This window comes from Rattus norvegicus, chromosome 6 (assembly GCF_036323735.1).
Source record: "Rattus norvegicus strain BN/NHsdMcwi chromosome 6, GRCr8, whole genome shotgun sequence".
In the NCBI taxonomy this organism is placed as follows: domain Eukaryota; kingdom Metazoa; phylum Chordata; class Mammalia; order Rodentia; family Muridae; genus Rattus; species Rattus norvegicus.
In genome coordinates, this window is record NC_086024.1 from 15,517,690 (window position 1) to 15,545,153 (window position 27,464).

At 46.3% G+C, this 27,464-nt stretch overlaps 2 long non-coding RNA genes across 4 annotated transcripts; one reads left to right on the forward strand and one right to left on the reverse strand.

Moving 5' to 3' along the window:
- Positions 1 to 3,699: 3,699 nt before the first annotated feature.
- On the reverse strand, positions 3,700 to 7,901 carry LOC100910809 (uncharacterized). The gene is made up of 4 exons (XR_005505668.2): positions 7,766 to 7,901; positions 6,856 to 7,022; positions 5,519 to 5,793; positions 3,700 to 3,832 (listed from the first exon to the last, which is right to left on the reverse strand). It is a non-coding gene; the product is annotated as an uncharacterized LOC100910809 (long non-coding RNA).
- Positions 7,902 to 8,997: 1,096 nt separating this feature from the next.
- Positions 8,998 to 27,149, forward strand: LOC134479313 (uncharacterized). Of its 3 annotated transcripts, XR_010052469.1 has the most exons (6): positions 13,609 to 14,148; positions 17,487 to 17,526; positions 17,912 to 17,982; positions 20,624 to 20,669; positions 21,292 to 21,341; positions 25,729 to 27,146. It is a non-coding gene; the product is annotated as an uncharacterized LOC134479313 (long non-coding RNA). The 3 variants fall into 3 exon arrangements; XR_010052470.1 differs by adding an exon at positions 8,998 to 10,452 and having other exon boundaries at positions 11,253 to 17,982; positions 25,729 to 27,135; XR_010052468.1 differs by having other exon boundaries at positions 17,487 to 17,982; positions 25,729 to 27,149.
- Positions 27,150 to 27,464: the final 315 nt, after the last annotated feature.

Below are 27,464 nucleotides of genomic sequence, written 5' to 3' on the forward strand. Positions count from 1 at the left end.
GAGTTAGAGTTAAAGCTGAAATGTGAGGTAATCAATTGCCCAATTGGTAGATACTGGAGTTTAAATCTCCTCAAATATTTAAATATGCAATCGCATTAAAATTCATAGCCATCTGCCTACAATGATCTAATTTGAAAACAGCACAATTAATTTTTAATCCGAAGTTAGCTTTCCCAATGCCACCTGCCCCTCTTCCCCAACCTGCAGCAGACAGTCTGTGTGCTCAGAGAACTGGGGACCTAGTTAAGTATTAACATGAGACATGTATCCCTGGGACGATGGATGGTCCTGCACACCTCCTACTCCAACTTACCTCAGTGATTCGTACGTTTCTAACTATAAACTAAATTCTGTGAATTTGGAATGTGGGGTGTATCTATCTCACAAACCCACATGTTCTGCGTTGAGAAGTGAGCAGAATTGCCCAGAAAGCCAAGGATGAAATCTTGAAAATAGTACCCAGAGAATTTCAGTACCTGTGCCTACCTCTGGTTCTCTGAAATAGGAGTCCTTAGGTTTGGAGAAGGATCTGGGTGACTCGTGATCTTACAAAGTAGACTGTTTCACTTCTATTCCTAGTGCCTCAGTGTTGGGTGAGAAGAAATCCTACCTTCCTGTGCTCCAAAGGGATAGACAGACAGACACAGGCCTAACAGGCTAACACCAGTTTCCACCCGGAAGTGCCTGTGATTAAACATCCCCTCCACCCCAAAGCACAGAGCTTAAGTGAGCTCTGCCTGGTGCTTCAGTCAGCACCTCAGGAGCCCGCATGCCTGAGAGAGCAGCCCTTCTGTGGAGACTCTCTGCTGGCTGTGCATATGTTTTGACTCATAAGTTTGATTTATTTTTGTCTTGTGTTGCCCAGTCTAGCCCTGACCTCCCAGGGTCAAGCAATCCTCCTGCCTCAACCTCATAAGTAGCTGAGACTATAGGTGGACATCAACATACCTGGCTACAGTTCAGTGTTCAGGTTAAATGAAGCCTCAGGCTGAAAAATGACCCGTTGGGGGAAGTAGAGTTAATCCTGGGAAATGGACTATGCCTCTAGGTACAGCATTTTCAATGAGTCAAAAGGTAGATGGCATCCAGGGGCTGAAATCCCTGAATGTCAGCTAAATTTGGTCTTTGCAAAGAGAAATTAGGTCATAAGTACAGTGGTTTTTTTGGCCAAAGCTGACAGCAAAGGAAGAAATCTGAAGTAGTCACTAATGAAAGCATGATAATTATTAACTTCAGGATACACAAAGCGATAACACATCTAATCACAGTGCCCTACAAATGCTCCGTGCAGTTTACGTGTGTAAATACTAGGTGCTGATTTAGCAAAAACTATGAATTTTATTAAAAGAGTTATGGAGAAAACTGAGAGAACTGAAGAGCCCTGAATTCCCCTTCACTGTTATGGAAAAGTAAGGCATCTATCTTTATTTATTTGTTTATTTACTTGTTTATTTATTTGTGTGTGTGCATCCTGTGGGGGACAGGGAGCGGAGAGTGGATGTGCCAACTGCCCAAGTGTAGAGGGCAGAAGGCAACTGTGTGGAGCTGGCTTCCTTCTTACAGATGCTGGTGGTGTAGGAAGTAGTTTGTACCTATATATTGTTTAAATTATGACAACATGTGAAGACGAGAGACTGTTGAATTTCCTCTCTCTCTGTCTCTCTCTGTGTCTCTCTCTGTCTCTGTCTCTCTCTGTCTCTGTCTCTGTGTGTGTGTGTGTGTGTGTGTGTGTGTGTGTGTGTGTGTGTGTGTGTATTTCTCTCTTTCCCTCTCTCCTAAAGACAAGGTATGTGACCCAGGCTGACTTCAGACTCCTTTCTCTGGCCTCGGGGAACTCCAGTTTGGGTTCCCACTGTCTGAGTATGCATATATTCATTTTAAAAACGCAAAAAAGTGACCTTTCTTCTAAAGGCCAAAATGAAACAGAAGGTCTCTACAATCACAAGAGCATGTAGTCCTAGACGCTGGCAGAGGCAGAGTGGTCAGTTCAAGGGCAGCTTCAGCTGTAAGAGCTTTTATCTCAAAAACAAAAAGGAAACATAAAAGTTAGCCAAAACTTTTTCAATAAACAGGGAACAAAACATGGCTAGTTAAGCTTGTCGTGCAAATCTTGGCATGTGTGTTTGCCTGTGCATGAGTGTGTGTGTGTGTATGTGTTTGCCTGTGCATGAGTGTGTGTGTGTGTTTGCCTGTGCATGTGTGTTTACCTCTGTGTGTGTGTGTATGCATGAGTGTGTGTGTGTGTGTGTTTGCCTGTGCATGTGTGTGTGTGTGTTTGCCTGTGCATGAGTGATGAGTGTATGTGTGTATGTGTGTGTGTTTGCCTGTGCATGTGTATGTGTTTGCCTGTGCCTGTGCATGTGTGTTTACCTGTGTGTGTATGTGTGTGTGTGCATGAGTGTGTGTGTGCATGAGTGTGTGTGTGTTTGCCTGTGCATGAGTGTGTGTGTGTTTGCCTGTGCATGTGTGTGTGTGTGTGTGTGTGTGTGTGTGTGTGTGTGTACGGGTATATGTTGGTTTGTTTTCTATTGCTGCGATAAATACTATAATCCAAAGCAAAGGGTTTATTTAACTTACAAATCTCAAGTCACAGTCCATCATTGAGGGAAGCCAAAGCAGAGACTCAAATAGGGCAGGAACACAGAGGCAGGAACTGAAGCAGAGAGCATGGAGGAATGTTGCTTCCTGCCTTGCTTTCCAAGAGTGGCTAAGCCTGCTTTTTAACACCCAGGACCATGTGCCCAGAGGTGACACCATCCACAGTGGTCCAATTCGGGGTCTCTGCCTCAGCAACTACTGTGCCAGCGGGATGACAGACTGTGAAAGGCAAGAAGGCAGTTCAGTTCAACACTACTAAGTAGCTGGTGTGGGCTCAGGCTTCAGGAGTCTGAGGCAGTTTACCACTTTTATGCCTAAGCAGTCTATGCTGGGCATATTCAAGCACACACAGTTCAGTGAAAACTCTCCTGGTGATAATGAAGTCAATCGGTGTACACAATAAAGATTACTTAAATCTCCAGGAGGAACAAAGTGAACTACGTAAAGGTCAGACATGACTCTATCGAAACTCTTTGTAAAGACGTGTGACACCTTCTAAAAAAGATGCATTCTGTAGATTGACTGAGAAAAACAAGCACAAGTTGGGGGTGGGGGTAGTCTCAGCCACACAGATCAAAGGTCACCAGGCTGTTAACCACGTCTGCTCTGGGTCTTCTGGGCAGATAACAGGTTCTGCATCCCTCCCTTTGAAGGAACAGTCCTGTGTATTTAACATTAGAGGTTAACATTAGAGGTCCTGTGAGCACAAGGACCTCTTTGCCTCCTCCAGTTAAACCCTCCCATGTCAATCATTGACGAAGGAAAAAAATCCCCCACAGACTTGCCTACAAACTTGTGTCATGGACAAAAATTAATTATTATGAGGTGTGTAAATGTTCATGTAGGTGTGAGCATGTGTGTGTGTTTGGGTGTGCATGTCTAGGACCAAAATAATAAGCAATCAGAGAAGAATAATTAATAATCTCCATAAGACAAGACTATTATTATTATCAATCTATTATTTATTTATTTATTTATTTATTTATTTATTTATTTATTTATTTATTCGAGACAGGGTTTTCCTGTGTGTAGCTCTGACTGTTCTGGAACTCACTCTGTAGCCCAGGCTGGCCTCAAACTCAGAGACCAGCCTGCCTCTGCCTCCCAGGCGCTGGGATCAAAGGCGTGTGCCACCGCTGTCCGTCTTCAATCCACTTATTGTTAGCGTTCTTTCAAAACTGCCAAGTGTAAAGCGGTCTGCACAAATATGGGTCTCGGTGGCAGGCAACACCTCCTAAGTAGAGATAGCGTCACTTTGAATACATGGGACCCTGAATGGGAATGTGAATGATTACACACATTAAGATAAATGAAAACCCATCTCCCTTACGTAAGTGTGGTGATTTGATCGAGACGTCCCTTCATATTCTCAGGCCCTTGAATTATTAGTCTGGAGTTGAGGACACTGGGGCGGGAAGATATAGAGGAAGTGTTTCACTGGGGGTCAGCTTTGAGGCTTCAAATCCCGGACAACGGTCTCTCCCGCTTGTGGTTTGAGAGGTGAGCTCTCAAGTCACCATGCCTGCATGCTGCCATGCTTCCCCTTGTGAGGGGGATGGGCCCCAGATAAACCCTTCACGCTGCCGGCTGCCTTGGTCAGACTGTTCTATAACACTAGGAAAGTGATTAATATAACAAGGATTCTCAGCCCCGACACTGGCAACACTTCGGTCAGATAATTCTCTGTTGTGGGATTTTGCTGTTGTTGATTGTTTTTGTTTTATGAGACAGAGTTGTCCTGTGTAGCTCAGGCTAGCCTTGATCTTAAAGCAATCCTCCTGCCTCAGTCTCCTGAGAGTGGATGTGCCAGGTGTGCGCCACCCTTCCACCACCACCCCCCAGCTTAACCTTGGGAAGGTGGATTGTGTGTGGCCGGATCATCAGCAAAGCACGTCAGGTGCCAGGGTTGCTTGTCTCCCTGAACCCCCAGCTACTGTCCTCAGACATGACAAATGTCCCTGGACGGCCAGGGGAGAGGGTGTGCCTCAACGTGTCATTTTTCTTGGTGTCCAACTGGTATTCAGAATAAACAAATTCTCTCTTGAAAAGACTGTTTTAGGGGGCTGGAGAGATGGCTCAGTGGTTAAGAGCACTGACTGCTCTTCCAGAAGTCCTGAGTTCAAATCCCAGCAACCACATGGTGGCTCACAACTCTCTGTAGTGAGATCTGATGCCCTCTTCTGGTGTGTCTGAGGACAGTGACAGTGTACTCACATACATAAAATAAATAAATCTTTAAAAAAAAAAGAAAGAAACAAAGAAACAAAGGAAAAAAGAAAAGGCTGTTTTATACCCAGAGTTCACGGCACCGGCTCATCAAAGGCTAAGGGCTGGTCTACATTACTAACTCTTCAGCAAAGAACATCTAAATGGTGGTTACAACGTATCATACTAGCCTGACAGCTAATACACACTAAGGGAGAAGGAGCTCCCTGAAGTATAATCAGGCTATGTAAATTCCCTGATTTTGGAAATCTGGAATAAAACTGAGATTGAGAATGACGTTCTGACATGCTGCTTAGATATTTCCCCAAGGAAGGGCGTCTTCCTCCCAAGCTCTGCCTCCATGGAACCTGCCTCAGCTTTCAAGAAAATGGGACTGAATCCATGCAAGGTTAGAGTCGGCAAAAGGCACGCAGTGGCAAAAGGCACGCAGCGAGGAGGCCCTGGCCAGAGTGAGGAGGATTGGTTCTAGGGCCATAAATAGCTATGGCATCATCAAAGCTTAAGAAAGGGCTTTCATGAGAACTCAGTTCATTGTGTGAAAATTCAGATGACTGAACTATAATTAGCTCGATTAGTCAACGTTTTAATTCATAGGATTCTGGCTTTGATGTGCTCCTTTCTCACAGAATCAAAGCTAATGATTCTGGAATCGCAATTGGAAGCCGAGTGCCAGCGAACGTGGGGAGTTCCTCACCTCTCTGCCAAGTCCAGCTTCTGCGACTGTTGCTCCCCGATCCTTCATGCTCATGAACCGGCCCAGGCACCTCAGTCATGCCCTCTGTCCCTAGCGTCAAAGGACATTTCCTCCGTGCTTTCTCTGAGTCAAGATGCCCAGTATTTACGTCCTCTAAACATAGAATTTGACAGGAAGCTTCATGGGCTGAGCACAGAAGAGGGACTGAATGTGAGTTTTTTAGATGTTGTTAGCGAGCAGAGCCACAGACATGCTCCCTGCTACAGGAATCACACCTAAGTGAAACAACAAATTTAAGTGAGTATGTTTCCCCTTCTCAAACACAATCACAGGAGGTAATTCTGGTTAACGAGGTAAGAAGGAGTCTGCTGGGAGATTCTCAGAAGTATCCCTTGCTTAAAAAGGCAAACAAGCCAGCTGGAGAGATGGCTCAGTGGTTAAGAGCCCTGGCTGCTCTTGCAGTGTCTGCATGGCCGACCACAACCATTTGTAACTCCAGGGGATCTGACACCACCCTCTCCTGACTCTCACAGGCACCAGACACATGTGGTACACATACATGCATGCAAACAAAACACTTATAAACGTGGAACAGAAGAAATAATCTAAAGGGGGAAGAAAGCAAACATGGAGTCAGCCTTCTGCAGTTGGATGTTGTTGTGTTTCCACACAACATTAGAGCTGTGCCAAGCATGAAATCAGGAGTTGTCTGGGGGTCAAATACACAGACTGGAGATAGAGAACCGGGAGGAGAAAGGCAGGTAGTGCCTGTGAGTGACATTGGCAGCCATGCATCAGCCAGCCCTGTAGCTGAGGAACCTCCAGCTTTCTCCAGATTTCTTACAACGCAGAAACAGCCATATGCCAGCAGAGAGCTTAGACGCTCTCTAACGGCGAAGGCCATCTTAGTGCGATTCCTTTCTCTTTTTGCCAGTTTATTGTTCACTTATTTTTGCTGTTGATGCTTTTATTTTATTTCTTATTGCATCTGAGAGACCGGATCTCATTATATAGCCCAGATTGGCCTTGAGTGGATGACCCTCCAGCCTCGGACGCCCAAATGCTGAAACTGGAGGTTTGAGCGACCCCCGCCCACTGGATCCTGTTTCTCACAGCTGATAGCATTCTGATGGGCAGAAGGGATAAACAGGATCTTTTTGTATAGGTTTGTGTGGAAGCGCTCCCCAGTGGGAACGCCAGTGTCACACTGCTTACTAAGCTCCCATCCTGTGTATCAGGATCCTAGAACCACTGACTTTAAAACATTTGATAAAATGCTTTTGCAGACAGCTTGAATTTCACAGATGGGGAAACTCAGGCTCTGAGCAACTACTAACCTAGTTACGTAGCACAGCACAGATCAAACTTGGTTTTCTTCTTTCTGTAGGCTAATGATATGCAGCGTGGTCCTCTCTCTCTTGGTGCTGGGCAGCAGTAGTGAGCTCCTGTACACCGACCTGATTGCGAGAGGCAGCATTTGCTTATTCTGCAGGGCCCTGTGTTGCTGAAGAAGGTTTGATAAATTTAGTGCATTTTAACCTCCAGTGATCTTTTCAGGCAGGACCGAGCCCCATCATAACTTAAGCTGCATCTGTAGTTGGCTGATGGCATAGGAAGGGAGGAATGAAGGGACAGAATTCTCACTTTCTGAAACTGCCTGGATGGGTAGTAATGTCACTGTCCCTCTCCAAAGCAGACGTCCACAGGGGTCCTGGGCACTGCTTCAGAGAGCAGTGAAAGGAGATGGGAAACGCCTTCAGATATTTCTGCCCGGATCTCCTAAGAAATGGTGCCATGGCGTGTAGACTTCGTTAAGCCCAGAGACTAACAGGGGGTGCCCTCACACAAGCTTCATGGTGGAAAAGCCTGAGTTTCACCTGCATAGCAAAGCAAGAACAAATGCAGCTTCACTTCCTGTGTTGGCCTGGCTCTTCTCTCTGGCTCTGCCTCTGACATTTTTCTGCAAATGACAACCAGGAAGGACAGTGGTGATGACCCCTTGGACTAAGCTCTGGTCCCATTCTGATCTCCAGCTGTTCTAGAGAGCACTGGTCTGGTGAAGGCAGTGGAAGGTGTTGGGGACTGGGTTTTCTTAGCCAGAGGCCCTTCAGTACACTGTGGGGAAGATGTTCTTCAGGATACTGCCACACCGTTCCCAATACTATTCTTCCCTTGTAAAATGTTAGGCGTTGTTGACCAGAAAAGCCTGGAGGTGAGTGTTAGCACCTGCTCATTGTGAGATCTTACAGTTGTTGCTGTAGAAGACTGGAGACCCCTGAGGACCAGCTTCAGTGTTCCTGCTCACATATGCCCGTCTTTTCTCCACTTCCACCGTCCTCATTCAATGACTTGTCACCCGACGGCTGGTGTCTTTGCATTTCTGAGGCACTGTGAAGAATGGAGAAGTGAGGTGTCTTCCCTAATCAGGAAAGCCCGAAATAGTGAGAGAAGGCCCAAGAATGGGGATTCATGACAGCCCACGAGATTCTTGGTGCGGGAGATCTGCAGAAGCCAAAGAAGGAAGATGCGTCACTGTGGAGAGTGCCCTACTTTGCCAAGGGTTGCTGAGAAGCCAGCACAGATAGGGTGGAGACCATGACAGAGATGGTGAGCCCAGACTGGGGGAGCGGCCAGGACTGAAACGATAATGAGTCATGTTGAGGTGACTACAGAAGGAAACATCTACTGGTGGTTCTGAAAAGAACGTTAGCTAAGAACAGGACAAGAGGAGTGGAAGAGGGTTGGACAATGAAAGAAGAATTTGAAACACTTGAGCATCTTTGATCCTAATGAGACCATTTCCATGGAGATGTAGGGAAGCAACACATGAGGCAGACATGATGGGTGCAGGGGGAGTCTTTGGGAGGGATTAGGAGAACATTACCATTGCCTTTCATTTGTTTCATGTGTGCTTACTTACTTGCTTGCTTACTGATTTGGTGCTGGGGATTATGAATAAGGCCCCTACAAGCGAGGAGGTGTTTGACCATGGAGTTACAGCCCAGTCTTTACTGTGAGCGCCAACACAGCAGTATTTGTTCTATTCCTCTGACAGACGTCATTCCACGTGTGGTGGTTTGAATAGGTTGGGCCCTGATAGACTCATGTGTTTGAATGCTTGGCCATAGGGACTGGCACTGTTAGGAGGGATGGTCTTATTGGAGGAGGTGTGGCCTTGATAGAGGAAATCTGTCACTGTAGGGGCAGACTTTGAGGCCTACTATGCTCAAGCCATGCCCAGTGTGGCACACGGTTCCTCCTTGCCTCCTTTGGATCAAAGATGTAGAATCCTTGGGTCCTCCAGTGCCATGTCTGCCTGGACACCGCCATGCTTGCCACCATGATGATAATGGACTGAACCTCTGAAACTGTAAGCCAGCCCCAATTAAATGTCCTGTACAAGAGTTGCCTTGGTCATGGTGTCTCTTCACAGCAGTGGAAACCTAACTAAAACATATATTCCCTCAGGTAGCTGTCTAGTTCAAGATGATGGCAACAGGTCTCAGAAGGACCCCCCCGCCCCCGCCCCGTGCCTTTAGCCTTCCTCTCCTGGACCAGCAAGCTGTGGTAATCTGCTCCAGCACACACTATCTGGTTTTCCAAAGTTCCCTGGCTATGAGTGATTCATCTACCTCTTCATCTTCAATGGTTAAAATGTTTATGTCAGATCTTCCTTAACAATAGAGCCCTTAATACAGGCTGGAAACTGCATTCTCCCTCCTTAGGAGCGAGAACACACAAACAAGAAAATGTTAGCCAGAGACTAAGCAACTGTCCAGCTTCATACAGCACATGTAATTAGTCCTTCTGCATGCTGGGAAGTGGAAGGAAGGATTGGGACTTGGATGCAGGGAACATAACTGTCGAGCCCACCTCTTTAATCTCTGTACATTCTGCTCCCTTCATATAAACCTGCTTGGAGGAGGTAAGGATCTGTTAACTGGGAGACTCACTAGTGTAGCGGTTCTCAACCTTCCTAAGGTTGTGACCCTTTGACACAGTTCCTCGTGCTGTGATGACCCCCCCACCCCCACAACCCCAACCATAACATTATTATTTTGGGGGGGGGTCTTTTTTTCAGAGCTGGGGACCGAACCCAGGGCCTTGCGCTTGCTAGGCAAGCGCTCTACCACTGAGCTAAATCCCCAACCCTGCTACTTCATAACCTTAATTTCGCTACTGTTATGAATCGTAATGTAGATATGTTTGTTTTCTGATGGTTTTAGGGGACCCCTGTGAAAGGGGCAATTATCCCCCACAAAGGGTTCGAGACTCACGGGTTGAGGACTGTTGCACTAGTGGCTTGTCTTGGTCCAGGACACTCCAAGTCGAAGGGATAACCTCATTCTGCAGTGACTCACACGCAGCAACTGTCCCGAAGTCCTCGAAATGAGAGGTCACCTTGATCCACCTGTGACTAGCCCTGTACCCACAAGGAATGCCTTTAAACTCCTGCTTTCCTATTTATACCAAGCCAGAGCTGGGCAGGAAACAGATGGGACACTCAAATTGGGTAATTTGAAGAGAGTTGAATAAAGAGGCCATTTGCAAAGGTGTGGGCAGGATGTGGGGAAACCACAGCTACTTGACCACCCCTAGGCCTGCAGGAGGAAGGGGAGGTGCGGTCATCACAACCTACAGAGTGTGTCCTGCATGTCTAGGGCCACCTCACAGCAGCTTTGACCACAAGCCACAGAGGCAGCCTTAGGCTGTGACACCTTAGTTCTGCTTGTGACCTTTTGTCTTTACCCAGGATTCCCCTCTGAGCACATTTGTTTGCAACTAGAGTCTCCTGTAGCTGTCGCCATAGTCACAGTACAGCTGAAGATAATCTTGAACTCCTGGTCCCCCGTCTCCATGGAGCAAGTGCTGGGATTCCAGTTGTCATGTGTCAGCCATTCCTGACTACCTGGGCTCAAGTGCCTGTCTCTTAGGTACTATGCTACTCTGGGAAAAATAATTAACCTCTCCATGAATTTATTTCCTTGTGTGTAAAGAGGAAATAACTGATCCTGTGCCCCAGTTGTAGAGAGCTTGCCCGGCATGCACAGGGCTCTGGGTACAGCTCTGAAAGCTCTGTAAGAACAAATAAAAATAAATTAAAGGGCAAATAAATAAAAGCGGGGCAGTGACAACAGCCTGAGAGTGACAGTGATGTTTTACTTAGGATTATTTTGAACGAGTGATTGCCTGTGTGCACGCCTGGTGCCCCTGGAGGGAGGAAGAGGGCATTGGATCCCCGGGAGCTGGAGTTAGAGATGGCTGTGAGCCCTCCATGTGGGTGCTGGGAACTGAACCTGGATCTCTTGCACCAGCAGCTAGTGCTCTTAACTGCTGAGCCACCTCTCCAGCCTGCTGGATTTTCATCAGTAAAAACACAGAGCGTAAGGTACTGAATAAATGCTATACCTTTCTTTCCTTCCTTCTCTATCTCTTTCAGGTAAATGTTTGGGGCTAGGGCCCTACACTTTACCTCACAGTCTGCCCTTCTGTTGTGCTGGATCTCTCAAGCCCTTGTTCATTCTATGCATGGAAAATAAAAAAAAATAAATAAATAAAATAAAAAAAAATAAACCTCCAGGTCTATAAATCCCTGGAGGCTCAAAGTTCCACGGTGGCAGGAACCGGGTCTCTCCTGATTTTACAAGCTGTACTGTTGGTTTGTAAGGAGTTGAGTCAGATTCGGAGCCCAATAAGTGAGTGTTGCGACTAACCCTTGTCTTCCTGCCTGCAGGAGAGCCATCCATCCCCTTCGGGTTGGTGTGATTACTCCAGCGGACTGCGTACTGCCTCAGGGAGGGACTTTGGACTCTCTGGGAGGTGGTTTTGTGTGGCCATAGCAGCAGCTCGTCAAACAGAGAGGAGTGGACACTTTCTAAAAACCTGAAGGGTCGTTTATTTTGAACACCACGGAGTTTTCTCTTTTCAAATTTAGCTGCTTCTGCCCTCCTGCAACAGCTGAGGAATTCTTATTTACTTTTTTTTTTTTTTTCTTTTTTTCGGAGCTGGGGACCGAACCCAGGGCCTTGTGCTTGCTAAGCAAACGCTCTACCACTGAGCTCCTACTTTTAAAATACTAATAACTATTATCATCTGGAGACAGGACCTCATCTAGCCCCAGCCGATCTGTATGTAGTTCACGCTGTAACAGAGATTGACCCTGACTTCTGACCCTTCCGCTTTCTGACACCGCTGGAACTCCAGGTGTGCACTGTCATGATTGACTATTGTTCTGTTTCCACACAGAGGACTGAACCTAGGACCCCAAGCTTAGAACTACATCCCATTTCTACCTTTTGGAGACAAGATTTCTCCGAGTAGCCAGCCCCGACTGTCCTGGAACTCACTCTGTAGCCTCAAGTGCACAGAGCTCTGCCTGCCTCTGCAGGGATTAAAGGCGTGCCCAACGCCTCCAGTCTCCTCGTTTTGTTTTGTTTTTTTTTTTTTTTTTTTTTTTTTTGGTTGGTTTGTTTGGTTTGTTTTGTTTTTGTTTTTGTTTTTAACTAGTCGTTTTGAAACTGTCTTGCGAAGTTGAGCTGCCCAGTTTTGAGCCCTTTGTTGCCCATATAGACTTTAATTTTCCCACCTGACTTTAGCCTCCAGCATAGCTGAGATCACAGGCCTGTCCACAATGCCCAGCATCTGAGGAATTTTGTTTATTTTGCTTCTTTAACAGTCACAGAGAAACTCTCAGCCACATTGTTGGAAACGGACAGTCTGAGGCTCCTGGGTGCGGCCTGCAGGGACCTCCTGACACCTAAACTCCAGGGTGGCATCAGGAGAATCAGGAATCAGGAGACAGCTAGACTAAATTAGCTCTTACTCCTTTCCCTCCAAACTTCAAAACCTAAATGCTTTCTTGCTGAATCCTATATAAATAAAGGGGAAGACTGAAGCAGAAAGACGCCTGCGTCTCTGAGAAGGCACGCTATTGTAATATGTAGTTTTCTGCCTCTCTTCAGTTAAGGCCACTCACATTCCAGCTCCAAAATGAAAGTGACCCCAAATGGCCACAGTACAGATCCATGCACAATTTTCCCATCTCCTAAAGATGAAATTACAAATGTTTTCAAATAAGTACTTCCCGCAGCAAAAATGTCTTTATCTAAAAGGACATCATACTTGTCCCAATGCCCATGACAAGGGCCTTTGGCCAAACGAATGGGAAATCATTGGCCTGATTAACATCCTGTGATCTTAGATCTAAAAATGACCCGAAACCGGGTAAACAAGGTGACGTCAGTGTGCTGGGCAGGCAGCGGTTCTCTACTGCCACCTGGAGGGCAGTGTGGACAATGTCGCATGAATTGTTTGCTAGTTTAAAAAAAAACGTTTGAGCTCAATTGTGTGGGAACAGGGTCTTCACTGAGGGGCAATCTTGATTAAAAAAAAAATCTTTAAAATTCTCAGATTCTACATGGAGCTAGTGGTCTGGCTTGGCTCGTGACAAAGGCCACCCAATTTTCTGTGCAGCCTCAGGGCTTCCCTGGGACTTTGGCAGGGGAGGGAGTATCGTGGTTCTAATTTATTTTCCTGTCAGGCAGATGTGAGAAAGAGGCTGCCCAGCTTTTTGCATTACGCAACTGGCATGCTGGGAGATGCCCCAGAAACGTGCTGAGGATGGGAAAAGGTCAGAGACACATTACTATTTCCCTCAAGAAGACCATCCACAAAACGAAGATGAAGAGTGAATGTTAACTTAATAAAAACAAAAACAAGACGGGCCTTACTTTCGGATTAGTCTGTTTGCTTGGAGTGTTACCAACCACCTCAAAGTCTCAGTGGCTGACGACAAGAAGCATCTATGCTTTCCCTGCCGGTGAGCATGAAGGTCTGCGGTGACCTGACACGGGCAGGACTCCAAGCTCACGGTCATACGCAGGCCGATTCCAAGGGGTTCCATTCTTGCAAAGGAACCAGAAAGAAAGTTTGTCCCATCTCTGAGGGTTTGGTGCTCAAGGCCCAGGTCAGCCCAGGCTAAAACAGAAGACACTCCTAGCCTCAGATCATCCAGTGTGTGTGTGGGCAAGCGAAATACACAATCTTCTACTGAGGAGGCCCTTCGAAAGCCGGTCAAGTGTGGCCATGCATAATTCTGCGAGGAGAGAGGAATAACATAGTAAATGTAACAGAATGAAAGGCTTTATCCTTGCCTCTCTCCCTTCTTTCCTGCCTTCCTTTGGTTTTGAGACAGTTTTACTCTGTTGGACCGGGCTAAGCTGGAACTCATTATGTAGCCCAGGTTGGCCTTGAACACCTATCTCAGTCTCCTCTCCTGAGGACTGGGATTGCAGGCTCCAGTGACCACACTCAGCTCTTTTACTTTCATTTTTTTTCAAATAAGAACTTTAAGGCAGGCATGATAGTATGTCTGGCCACTTAGGCTAGCCTGAGCAACTTGGTGAGCTCCTCTTTCAGAGTGAAACTCATAGGGCTGTGACGTCAGTTGGTGACAGACTGTGTGTGTGACATGCTCTTGTCCCCAAGTTCCTTCCCTGGCACCCCAAGGAAGCAACTTTAATCCCCACGGTATAAAATGTTTTCCCTCCAGGCTCAAATGGTTCATTTGATTATGTACTTGCCTCGCTGTTTTCATGGGATCTCCAGATACGGGTTTGTCGGCCTCTAAGGTAAGCCTCTAATCTCAAGTCCCATGTAGGACCACCATGGAGTATGATGGCCAGAGTTAACAGAGGAGCCACCATGTGTGACAGCTCCATCTGGATCTCATAGATAGCATGAGAGTGAAGGGCTTAGTGAATGGAAGAGCTCAGAAGGGACCAGTGTCCCGTTTCCCACAGCCCTGCCTTCAGAGGTGGAGATGACTCAGGAACTTCGAGGAAGCCAGAAGGAAGCAGTAGGGGATTGTGGCTGCTTGTGCCAACTTCATGTTAATAGGAAGGCAGGGACAGTTGGCAGCACATCAGACCGGGTACGGTGGGGCACACCTGTGCGCCCAGAATTCAGGAGGCTGAGCAGGAGGATTGCGAGGTGGAGGCTTGCCTGGACCAATAGAAAGTCTCTATGTCAAACAAGTAAAAGAAGATAATTGGCAATATTTTAAATGTTGTTTGCCAGTTTTTATATTTGATTGTTTCTGTTTTATCTCATTTTTTGGAGACTGGGTTTGTTTGCCAGGGTTTTTTTGTTCTGTTTTGTTTTGTTTTGTTTTTGAGACAGGGTTTCTCTGTGTAGCCTTAGCTGTCCTAGAATTATCTCTTTAAAGGATCGGGTTGGCCTTGAACTCACTGAGATCAGCCTGCCTCTGCCTCCCAGCGCTGGGATTAAGGCGTGTGCCACCACCTCCGGCATTGTTTGACAGTTGTTTGTTTGTTTGGGAGGGTTTGTTTGTTTGTTTTCATTTCCTCCTCCTTCCTCACTAGAGGTCTGAAGGTCAGGCAAGGAGACTGGAGGATCTGAGGGTTAAACACAGGTCATGGGAGATTCAACTTGCAAAGCACAAGGACTCTAACATGAGGCAGTTTCTTATTTCAAGATATACCTTCCCTCTTTGGAACTCTTCAGTGACTTTTCATGGTCCTCAAAACAGTTATCTTCTCCAAGAGACCTCTTGAGTCCCTTCCTCAAAGCTCACTCCTTTTCCTCAGATAAATCCAGAATAAATTTAGAGCCCTTTGTTCACCCATTTGGCGACTGAACAGATATTCCCCATGCCAAGCCCTTGCCAAGCCTTTGCCAAGCCCGAGGAGGAACACATACCTCCTGAAGCAGTGTCTGATGGAGAATTCAGGCAGGAGGAGAGATACCAATTAAAAACTCCAAACAGGGGCTGGAGAGGTGGCCTAGAAGTGAAGTGTGTCTAATTGCTCTCCCAGAGGACCAGGGTTCAATTTTAAGCACCCGTATCAGGTAAATCAAAGAACTCATTGTAATTCCAGTTTCTGCAAGAACAAGTTACACACAAACAAATGCAAAATATAGATATGCACACATACGGAAATAAATCTAAAGCAACCTCCAAGCAGGGCTCTGGGTTTGCTGTGTAAATTGGGTGTGGTGATGTCACCTATAATTCCAGCCATTGAAATAAGGAGACTAAAGGGTCAGAAATCTGATCAGTCATCCTCAGCTAACCGTGAGAGTGAGGACAGCCTGTCTGAGCCACACGAGGCCATGTTCATATTTAAAAGCACAGGAACCCTGTCTTGCTCACTGGTATATCTCTGTATGTCTGTAATCATCTGGAGCCTGGCATACAAGATTAAATGGCTGCGAAGAGTGGTGGTGGGCATTTAAATCTCAACAGACTTCCGATACTCACCAAGGCCAAAATCTCAGGATTCATTCTGTGTCCCTGGCAAGGGGGCGTGTCACTCCTTACGGAAGGTTAAACTGGAGGTCACAGCTCAGCTACTGCTGATCCAGGCTGAACTCATGAGTCACCAGCTCCTCCCGGAAGTCACCTGCTTCCTCCAAGAGAATAGAAAGGAGGATGAGATAGACCATGGCTGTGTGGTATGGGTGCCCAGTAAACACCGCCATTCTTTTCTGAAGTCACGGTTACTGGCTTGAGCTATGACCCCTTGCACCATGTGCTCAATGACATAAGACCCTGACCTATGTCTGGTGTAACGGCTGCATTCTTAGGGTCACAGCCTGTGTCCCAACAAGCCAACTTCAGATACCCATCCTCCACAAACTAATTTAAACAGCCAAATTAATAGTTTTAAAAAAAAAAACAGGAAAGAAATCTATTCTAGGTGGCCACATTAGGAAAGAAAACAAACAGATCCAGTGACCTTCCTCGAGTCTATCTTTGGAGTCCTGAAGTGAGGTTGAAGTTCAAGTAGACAGTCAATGTTATACACACCTAACTAGTCCTGGTTAAGGTTTGGTCCTGCCCACCACTGACCCATCATCTCTAAGTTGTAAATCCCTTTGTGTCCTCTCTAACTCGTCCAAGCTTTGGGTATTTTCTTTCCCCATCGTGGGACTCTTGAGGAATTACAGTTTCTTGGGGTTCACTGCTTTAACTATCTGATAGACAAACGGAAGGAAGGAAGGACACACGTATCTCTTTAAAATGCCTTCTTCTCCGAGGGTCAGTTACATCCTGAGGTGGTTCATTCAAAATGCCTGCTGTAGAGGTGGGAATCAGTTCTGTGGGGGCCATGTGTGGGCCTGAAACATTTTTGTGCAAAGGAAGAAGACATTAGGCATGGCGGGGAGGGGGGGGGACAGGGGGACACTCTCGTCCTGACTGCCAGTGAATGGGTTTGGAACCATTAGCATAGACCCACTGCCAAATGCTGTTAGAGTCTCGTTGAGTGACTTGGACTTTAGCCTGTGTGCTGGGGCACGGTGGGGTCAGACTGGAGGTTTTGGCAGTAGTGTGAGGGCGGATTGAAGGAGAAGCCTCGGATTGGAAGTTAGAAGATGTGTTAGGATTCAGTCCAGGTAGGGTTGCCCTGGAGATGGGGTGGGGGGTAGGGTGGGGGATGGGGGTGGGGGTGGGGGAATTGAGGAGCTTTAGAAGCATAGCTACCAGAAGGGTTCAGATGTCACTACATAGGGGAAGGGGAGGCAGGCAGGTGAGTGGGGGCCCAGAGTCCTCAGCGGTGCTTTGTAACTCTGTCAGAGGCACTTAAATGACCATGCGTGCAGAAGGCGGGCATCCTAAACCCTCGCCTGCCAGGCCTGCGGAGGAAACACAAAATGGACTCCAGCGGTATTTCACAAATCGCTTTAAGTCATTTTTATAGTGGAAAAAATCCATTCATCCTTTTTTTATCAGTTAATTCAGTTACTACTTACACCATTCACTATTTAATATGACTGTTGGTTCATTTTCAGACAGGGTTCAAACTCAATATATAGCTGAGGTTAACCTTGAACTCCTGATCCTCCTGCCTCCACATCCTAAGTACTGGGGTTTCAGGCATGCCCTGCAGTGTGCTGTTGGCCTTAGTATTGCTTTGTTCTGTGTTTTTACATTTTTATTTGTTAGTTCACAGATGGCAGGCACACCCCGCGGCATGTATGTGGAGGTCAGTGGACAACTTACTGGAGTTTGCTCTCTCCCACCTTGTGGATACCAGTGCTCAGATTCAGGCCATCGGACTTGGGGCAAGCACCTTACCTGCTGAGCCATCTCACTGGCCCCTTAATACTGCCCTTAAATGAGGTCACTTTTCAAAATCTAAATACTTACCGTGGGCTCATCCTCAGAACAAGCACCCCTGTGCCAGTACTGCTGATAAATACTGAAACAGACGCAAAGATGAGCATGGTTGGCTGCTCCTGTGGCGAGGATGCCCACGATGGCTGCTCCTGGGTCTTTGGGTGTGTGTAGGGAATGGTTTGGAAAGCCCTTGACCTGAGTGACCACTAAGGCCATTAAAATTCATGGATTTCCTCTTGGTTTCTATTCAGATCGTGTCAGTATCCAGACCCGATGGCAAGCCTTCTCTTTGTATCTGTTAGAAACGAATTTTGCCGTGCAGGTAAGGACTTCAGCAGAACTGGCCTGGGGTTGTTTTCCAATCACAGATGCTGAGGGCTCTGAGCAGACAGACCTGGTCTCCTCTGTTTCCCTCCCCAGCCATCCAAAGGCTGACTTTGCTACAAAGAGGGAGAGCTGCACCCTTCTCTTCCCTGTTCATATCTGACGTGTGTGGGTGACGTGAGGCCCATCACCTAGCACCTCTGTGCCTCTCTCCTCCTGTGCATAATTGGGGATCGGGCTGGTGATCTATCTCATAGTGTATCCATAGCGCTTGATACATACACATATATACATATACATACACACACACACACACACACACACACACACACATACATATATATATACATATATATATATATATATATATATATATATATATATATATATGGAGATAGGCAGAGATCCACATTGTATGCTTTTGTCAAATGGGCATACCATTTAATGAGTAGTCTATCGTTTCCATACAGATGATTATGGAAGCATATCATCTTTGTGAAAAAAACATTTAAATTATTGTTTTGAACATACTGTATGCAAGGGGGCACAGTAAAGAAACTCCCAGTGTGATGATTCCATTATTAAGGGGAAGGTTTTTATTGTGATATGAGAGAGAGAGAGAGAGAGAGAGAGAGAATCTAGAAGCATCTGGAAGAGTTGAGAGCGGAGGTAAGAGAGAGCAAACTGGACATGGCCAGGGCTAGCTCCAAGAAAAGGAAGAGTAGCAGGGGTGAATGGAGGCGGGGCGGGGGATACAACACGGGGCGTGGGGGGGTGAATGGGGGCGGGGCCCAGGGGGGATTTGACCGGGATGAATGGGGGTGGGGCAGGGGCCTACAGCACAAGGGGCGTCGGGAGTGGGTGAATGGGGGCGGGGGGATACGATCCATGAGAGGATGGACAGTTTACCCTTAGAAAGAGAACAAATAGGTATCAGGGAGGAGAGAAGCCTGCGCGTGAGAAGGATGGGGGCTGTGACGTGTACACGAAGTACTGGCCAGCGGGGACAGAGGGAGCCTGGAAGCCCATGTGGACTCTGATATGCAACCATAGGTAGCCCTGTGTTCCTTCTGCCAGAGGTAAAGAAAATGTCTTCTTTTGGCAGATGGGAACCAGTTTCACAAATTTCTGAGGAATGACGGCTTTTATCTAGACTCCAGAAATCCTCCCATATTTCAGAATTTATTACTAGACTTCTTGTGAGACCTAACATAGAGTAGTAGAAACTATTGACAAATATATATATATATATGTGTGTGTGTGTGTGTGTGTGTGTGTATATATATATATATATATATATATATATATATATATATATAATTTTCTGAGACTGGGTTTCTCTGTGTATCCTTGGCTGTCCTAGAACTTGTTCTGTAGACCTAGCAGGGTGGCCTTGAACTCACAGAGATCCACTTGCCTCTGCCTCCCAAGTGCTGGGATTAAAAGTGCGTGCCACCACTACCCAGCTTCATATGGTATATCTTGACTGGTATAGAATAGCAATTCTATATAGAATATATTCGTTTTTTAAGGGTCAAGCTCCCAATCTCACTCTAATTTTAATGGTGACTGCACAGACTACCATGTACGAGTTTGGAAAGAACCAACTTCCCTTTACTGTCATGATAATTAGCACTGGGAATCCTAGTGTCGGGTTAAAGTAAAATCTGGACCACACTTTTAAAGAACTTGGCTTCTGTGGTTTTCAAAGCAGTGGGACTGGGATTCATAGGATCTCTGCCTGTCCTTCTGAGAGTTGTCCTTGTGCAGAATTGCACCTTTAGAGCCGTCGTCTCCCCAGGAGACCCATCCCCTGTTCCAAATGCCCACTGTTCTGGCCTCTCCCCACCGCCTTCATCTCTGAGAATCTTCTCTTAGCTCTTCCTTCACACTGAGGTGTTGATGACTGGTAAGCAGCCAGCACAGCTGTTCTCATTAGTGTGCGGGTGTGTGGAAATTGACTTGTTACTAATGATAAGTGCCGGAGTTTGAAATAATTTAATCGACCTGAGCTAACTCAGTGCTTCCCTTGAAATTAGCTCGGCCGACTTCTCTTTTCAAAATTCTTTTTATTTAAAACATGCATTTTAGCTGGGCTGTTATTCCAGGACAGATGGTCAGGGCTACACAGAAAAACAGATAAAGAGAGACAGTCTGTCTGTCTGTCTGTCTGTCTTGTGTATATGTACTAGGTTGGGGATAGGGTATGCATACACATGTGGAGGTCAGAGGACAACATTCAGGAATTGGTCCTCTCTTCATACCATGTGGGGCCCAGGGATGGAATTTAGCCATCAGGCTGGGGAGCCAGCCCCTTTACCTTCTGAGCCATCTCAAGAGCCTATATGTTTCTTTCATGAGAAGAATCAAATGTGTGGTGGTAATTGGCCAAAGGTCATAGGTCATAGGTTATGGGTCATATCATTCTACTTGTCAGCCTACAGGAATGTAATGAGGAGCCATTAAAGCCAAGTCCATCCTGGATTGCCTTGGGAGTTTACCTCATCTGACTGCTTTGTTTCCTCTTTCCTTCCTCCTCTTTTCCTTCATCTCCTGTCTCACCCACTTGCCCTTCTCCTTCCAGTCAGGACCTCACTATATAGCCCTGACCTGCCTAAACACCTTGCTATTTATATTAGGTTGGCCACCAATTCAGAGATCTGCCTGCTCTGCCTCCCGAGTACTGTGAGTCTTATGTTCAGGGTAATAATCCCCCTCTCCCTCCCCCTCCCCCTCCCCTCTCCCTCTCCCTCCCCCTCTCCATCCCCTCCCCCCCATCTTCATTTTATGTGCGTTGGTGTTTTGCGTGCATGTATGTCTGTGTAAGGGAGTCGGATCTTGGAATTATAGACTATGTCAGTGGTCTTAACTGCTGAGTCATCTCCCTAGTCTGGAATCATGTTCTTTTTAATGTTGCCTAAAGAAAAAAAAAAAATCTTAGTGAAAATCTAAACCACAACTAAAGTCATGCTGAAAACATAATTTGATGAAATTACAAAAACTGTGATTAGCACATAATTTTCTAGAGAATATTCAAATGTTCTCAGCATAAAAATATTTGACGTGATGAATATGTTAACTAGTTTGCTTAATTATTCCACACTGCATTTTTAAATTCAAATTCACCTTGTACCTTGTAAATATACAGAATGAGAACTGGGAAAATTAAGGTAAAATGTGAGCACATAATAACAATTTAATGAGAGAGTGATGACAAATGGAATGTATACCAGTATCATTACACTGTCCTCTGCTGTAAAACAGCAGTTTTAAAAATATTGTTTTTCTTTTTTCTTTCTGGTGTCAGTGGGAGTTGGTGGAAAGCGGCTCTGTCTGTAGAGAAGGGCTGACTGATGCGTAAGTAGCACTGTTCCCAGCATTCATTGTTGTCTCCGAGATTTACTGCCTTCTCTGCTAACCTAGGCCTAGTCCTGGAAGCTTCTAGCCTCCGTACGATCTTATCTGGGCCTAGATGCTTCCAGCCTCTGAGACTTCCTGCTGAATAAGCTCACCCTTTCCAGTTCTTTCTGAACTCTGGCTGGGTCAACTCAGCCGTTCTGACTCAAACTCCTTTCCAGGCTGACTGATTCAATCCTCTCTCTCTCTCTCTCTCTCTCTCCCCTCTCTGTCTCTGTCTCTTTCTCTCTCTGTCTCCTCTGTCTCTGTCTCTCTGTCTCTGTCTGTCTCTGCCTCTGTCTCTGTCTCTTTCTCTCTCTGTCTCCTCTGTCTCTGTCTCTGTCTCTTTCTCTCTCTGTCTCTCTCTCTCTGTCTCTCTCTCCTCTCTGTCTCTGTTTGTCTCTGTCTCTGCCTCTGTCTCTGTCTCTGTCTCTTTCTCTCTCTGTCTCCTCTGTCTCTGTCTCTCTCTCTCCCCTCTCTGTCTCTGTCTCTTTCTCTCTCTGTCTCCTCTGTCTCTGTCTCTCTGTCTCTCTGTCTCTGTCTCTCCCCTCTCTGTCTCTGTCTCTGTCTGTCTCTGTCTCTGTTTCTCTCTCTCTCCTCTCTGTCTCTGTTTGTCTCTGTCTCTGCCTCTGTCTCTGTCTCTGTCTCTTTCTCTCTCTGTCTCCTCTGTCTCTCTCTCTCCCCTCTCTGTCTCTGTCTCTTTCTCTCTCTGTCTCCTCTGTCTCTGTCTCTCCCCTCTCTGTCTCTGTCTCTCTCTCTGTCTCTCCCCTCTCTGTCTCTGTCTGTCTCTGTCTCTGTCTCTGTCTCTGTCTCTCTCTCTCTCTCTCCTCTCTCTGCCTCTCCTGAATTGCTCTGCTTGACCTCAAATTAATTCAAGCAATCTGTTCTAATCTTCCAGCTCCTCATTCTCTGGCTTTGTCTCTTTATCTTGTCTTTATAAACCTGCCTCCTCCCTCTCTCTCTCTCTCCACTGCTCTTCTAAGTATCTTCCCTTCCCTCTGTCTTCTCATGAGAGCTGGACATATTCTATTCTGTCAAATCTTTTTCTGATTCGTCACTCTGTCTGCCACTCAATTAGACATCAAATACGGATGCTTCCTTCTGCAAACTGACTTTACCTTCATCATTTGGGATTAAAGGTTTGTACTAAGGGCTGAGCCACACCACAGCTAGAAACAGGTTTTCTTTTTTCAGTAAATAACACAACCTGGGGGGTCATGGTGTGATCAAATATCCTGTAACACACTGGTAGAAGGACAGTGATGGGGGAGGTTGGACTGTTGCAGGTCCAGAACCTAATTACCTATCTCAGGCTAGCTTTAGCCTGATGACTAGCCATTGCTTATCCTGTATGTTCAACTAGCATTCTGTGAGTAGTACATTAAAAACCTTTGGAATCTTTTACCTTAGCAGACTCAGTGACTTCCACCAAGCTAAGACTGTCACCGGTGTCACCGGATAGCATCTTAGTCCTGTAGAAAAGCTTCCTCATCTTTCTGTAACCACCTCTCTGATGTACTCATCGATGTATTTTATTTATGATTTATAACTTTCTTTGTTCTATAAAACTATGAAACTTCATGATTTCACTTCTGAGTTGTAACATGGAATTCGGGGTAAATTCTAAATCTGTGTTCCTCAGCCATGCACGCACTCAGCTACGGCTTCTTTTAAGATAAGAGCTGTGCTTTTACCACACGGGTCTCAAGTTGACCGTGTGGCTGAGCATGAGCTGGAACTTCTGGCCATCCTACCTCTTCCTCCCAAGTACTGAGATCAAGCATTCACAACCGGCCAGTTTTATACAGTGTAAGAGACTGAACCCAGGGTTCTATGCATGCCAGGAAACACTTTACTAATTGAGCTATGTCTCACATGTCTAATTTCCCCCTAAGTAATATTCAATGTCCTTTAAAATTATCTCTGTCATAAACTATTGTTAAGAGCAGAAGAAAATTTTTGAGTGACGGAGCGGGGTGTCGTAGCGCTCTGGTAGGACAAACGGAGATGTCAGCTGGCCCCGCCAAATGTTGCACGGTATTGAAGGCTTCCAAAATTTGTCAGGTTAATTGTCTTTAATATCCCTGCCTTCTTCTGCTGACCCCACCCGTGAAGAAGCAAAACAAAACGGGATCCTCTGGTGGGAGCCAATCCTTCCTGCAATCCAAAGCGAGAAACAAGAAGTTGGGAATTGATAATGTGGATTGCAGCTGGGCGTGTATGGGACACACCTTCAGTCCCAGTGCTTTGGAGGCAGAGGCTAGTGGATATCTGTGACTGAGAGGCAGCCTGGTCTACATATGGAATTCTGGACCAGGGATACAAAACACTGTCTCAAACACCAAATTTAAAAAAAAAAAAAAAACAAAAGACTTTAATTTTTATTGTCAATACCTAGACACACACAAACACACACACACACACACACACACACACACACACACACACACACACACACACAAGCATACACACTCTGAGCTAAATGAAGTTGACTCCAAGCCTCGATCAACAGACAACTGCTGAACTTCTGAAGCCGTGCCCCTTGTCCAGTTGGATGGTCTGCCTGACTGGCGGCACTGTGTTTCTGGGTGGATCTGTCACTGCAGGTTGCTGGAAGAGCAGAGCTGAGAGCAGAGTTGGAAACCACAGACACCATGCTCTTCCAGGCTGCATGGACAATATAGGCGGTGCCTCCTTCCCCAGCCTGCCCACTCTAGGAATCTCCCCTTTCACCAAGAAGAGAATAAACAAGGTCTCCCTGGTTGTCAGGAGATGTCAAAGATTCACTTTAGGGTTCTCTCAGGGACTCGGGATTTAGGGTTTCAACTGTTACTCACCAAGCACAGCTTTCCTAGCGAGATTTTCAGCCCCTTTCAATCCGTGTAAGGACATAGGTCACGTACAAAGTCAGGGCATCAGTCACGTGAGCTGCGAAACAAAGCAGAGATTGCACGGGGCAGGCGTCGGGCTGCAATGACTTCATGTTGGCTAAATATAGGGAACACTTGGTGTGCTGTCCGTGCCAGGGAGAACCATGATGCAATGTTGCCCTCCTGTTCATGGCGGGGGAAGGACCAAGGGCAGACATCGAGAATCAGATTACTTAACAAATGGTCGCTTGGAATGGCCCCCAAGTCCAGTCCTAACTAAAATGTGTGAGCATGGAATGACTGATACTCACAATGTCTGAATATTAAAATATTAATATGTAAACATATTAATATAAATGCAGTGTAGATGTTTATATGAATGTGCATATTAATGTAATAGAACACAGTTGGAACTACCCCTCACAGAGGATTATGCCTCTCCCAGAAAAAAAATAAAAAGCCTATTACCAGGGGTTGGATGACACCCCTGAGTTATTAGTCAAAGTTATCTTGAAGACACAGATCCCCAAAGAAGATACTGTCAGGTCTCAAATCCAGAACAAACTGTTAACTGAGGTACCCATTAACAGCAAAGCAGACACTGACACCAGGCTCTCCCAGCATCCCTCAGTCCCTACCTGTTACAGAGTACAGTTGTCACACTCTGGGCCCTACCCTAAAATTCTCCAGCCCAAGGCCTGGGCTCCCCTCCCCTGGCTCCTCTGTCCCCTGTATAATCCAGCCATTTTGGTTACCTGTTCCTTTTGGTCTACCCTTTGTTCTCTTGACCAATCTCTTGGCCCAGGCCGCCGCTCTTGGTCAGCGGCTCCTCTCTTGCTCTCCCTCCCCCTGTCTCCCCACAAGGCCCAGCTCAGTGTAGATAAAACCACTCTGGCCTCTCCCAGATGCCTCTGCCTCTCTCTATGCTCTCCCTTTTATCCACAATGAGCGTTCTTCCCCACCGCACCTTGGGAGAGCCATGTTCTTCCTTTTATTTCTTTTTTCACTCAGACAGGTTGCTGTCCTTGGCTCTTGGCTATCCATCAGAGTTTTAGGGTAAGACCTAAAACCAGCTTAAGATGAAAACACCACACACATTTGTCACAGGACACAGAGTAATGGAGTTGGTATTAACTGAGGGGCTTCCTCATTGGTAGTAGCTTTCATAGTATTGGATGGTACTATGTAGGGATAGGAGACAGGGGACCTCATCAACAGTCTTATCTAGCTGTAAGCCCAAGATACTGCCCGTGGCTTTGTAATGGCACAGGTATTATAGGGGCAGAAGGTTCTGACAGTTTTCTGATTGGATTTAAGGTCCACTCCCCACGAGGAAACACATTTGTGGTGCTGTAAGTCTGGGCAAAGATCCATGATTGGGAAGTTCCCAGGCCCCAGAGGTGAACCTATTACTGTTATTTTAAACGGATGTGTTATCCACCTGACCAGTAAATGTATTGCTCTCTATCTATCTACAGTTTAGAGCGACTCTCAAACCTCGTCCGAGTAGTTCCTAATGTACAAACTGATCCAAGGGCCCAGAAGAGTGTCAGTGGGATGCTCAGCCCTAAACGGGCCATTGAGGCATCATCACTCCCATCCCAGCCTCACGGACCACGGCAGAAGGGTTGTGGAGTGACTGTAACAGCCAGAAGCTGGGCAGGGTCTGTGCAAAGCAGCATCTTCTGGACATGATGGGACTGTCGGTACTCACACCCGCAAGACCTGTGCACGCTCAAACCAGTTAACCATCTAAGCTGAAGGGAAGGAATTCGTGAGCTCCACCCCTAACTGAGGAGCTACGAATAGCCGATGGCTTCTTTAAGGGTGTGGCTCCTGGTAGGTCAATTTTGCTCCAACGGATGGCCGAGAGTACGCGGGAAGCATACTTTGGTCTAGATGCATTCCTTAAAGAGGACAGGAAGTTGAGGGGCAGGGAGGTGGGTGTGAATCTCGGAGGAGATTAGAGTGGTAGGCCAAATATAATCCAAATATATCGTACAAAATTCTCAAAAACTAATTTGAAAAAATTAAACACACACACACCAGCGATTAGGTGTCACAAAGCAAGTGGTCTATGTGTGTTGTTAGATCCAATGGGACAGGGCAGAGCAAATGTTACATGTAGCCTTTAAAAACAACAGTTCTGTGCTCCTGAGATTAGCTAAAAATAGAATCTTTTTATATTGTAATTAAATAGCTCCTCCAACTTACTCTTTAATCTTCCCTGAATAAGACTTCACGGTCGTCTTAGAAAATTCACAGGACGGAAATGGCCGCTACATCAGACCCACTGTGCAATGTAGGATGCTCTGGCTGACCCCCTGCATCCACTTCACACGAATGCTCTGAGCAGTGGAGCTGTGGTCAGGGCCTATGTGTGGCAAAGTCTTCCAACCACTTCCACCCAGAACAGTGTGCTCAGCTGGGGCACCAACCCTAAAAACTGATTCAGACCAGATCATCATGCTGGGAGCAGAAGAACTCTGGGAGCTATGGTCTGCATGTGTGTGTGTGTGTGTGTGTGTGTGTGTGTGTGTGTGTGTGTGTTTTGTCTATATGTGTGTGTATAATATCTATATGTGTGTGATGTGTGTCTATATATATAGCATGTGTATAGGATACGTTCGAGGGGCTGGAGAGGTGGCTCAGTGGTTAAGAGCACTGACTGCTCTTCCAGAGGTCCTGAGTTCAAATCCCAGCAACCACATGGTGGCTCACAACTCTCTGTAGTGAGATCTGATGCCCTCTTCTGGTGTGTCTGAAGACAGCTACAGTGTACTTATATATAATAAATAAATCTTTTTTTTTTTTTTTTGGTTCTTTTTTTTCGGAGCTGGGGACCGAACCCTGGGCCTTGCGCTTCCTAGGTAAGCGCTCTACCACTGAGCCAAATCCCCAGCCCCTAAATAAATCTTTTTTAAAAAGGGGGGGGGGGTGGGGATTTAGCTCAGTGGTAGAGCGCTTGCCTAGGAAGTGCAAGGCCCTGGGTTCGGTCCCCAGCTCCGAAAAAAAGAACCAAAAAAAAAAAAAAAAAAGGATACGTTTGTGTGTATGTGTGTGTGTGTGTGTGTGTGTGTGTGTGTGTGTGTGTGTGTGGTATGTGTCTATATGTGTGTGGTATGTCTATATATATGTGTGTAGTATGTCTATATGTATGCGGTATGTGTCTATATGTGTGTGGTGTGTGTCTGTATATATAATGTGTGTATAG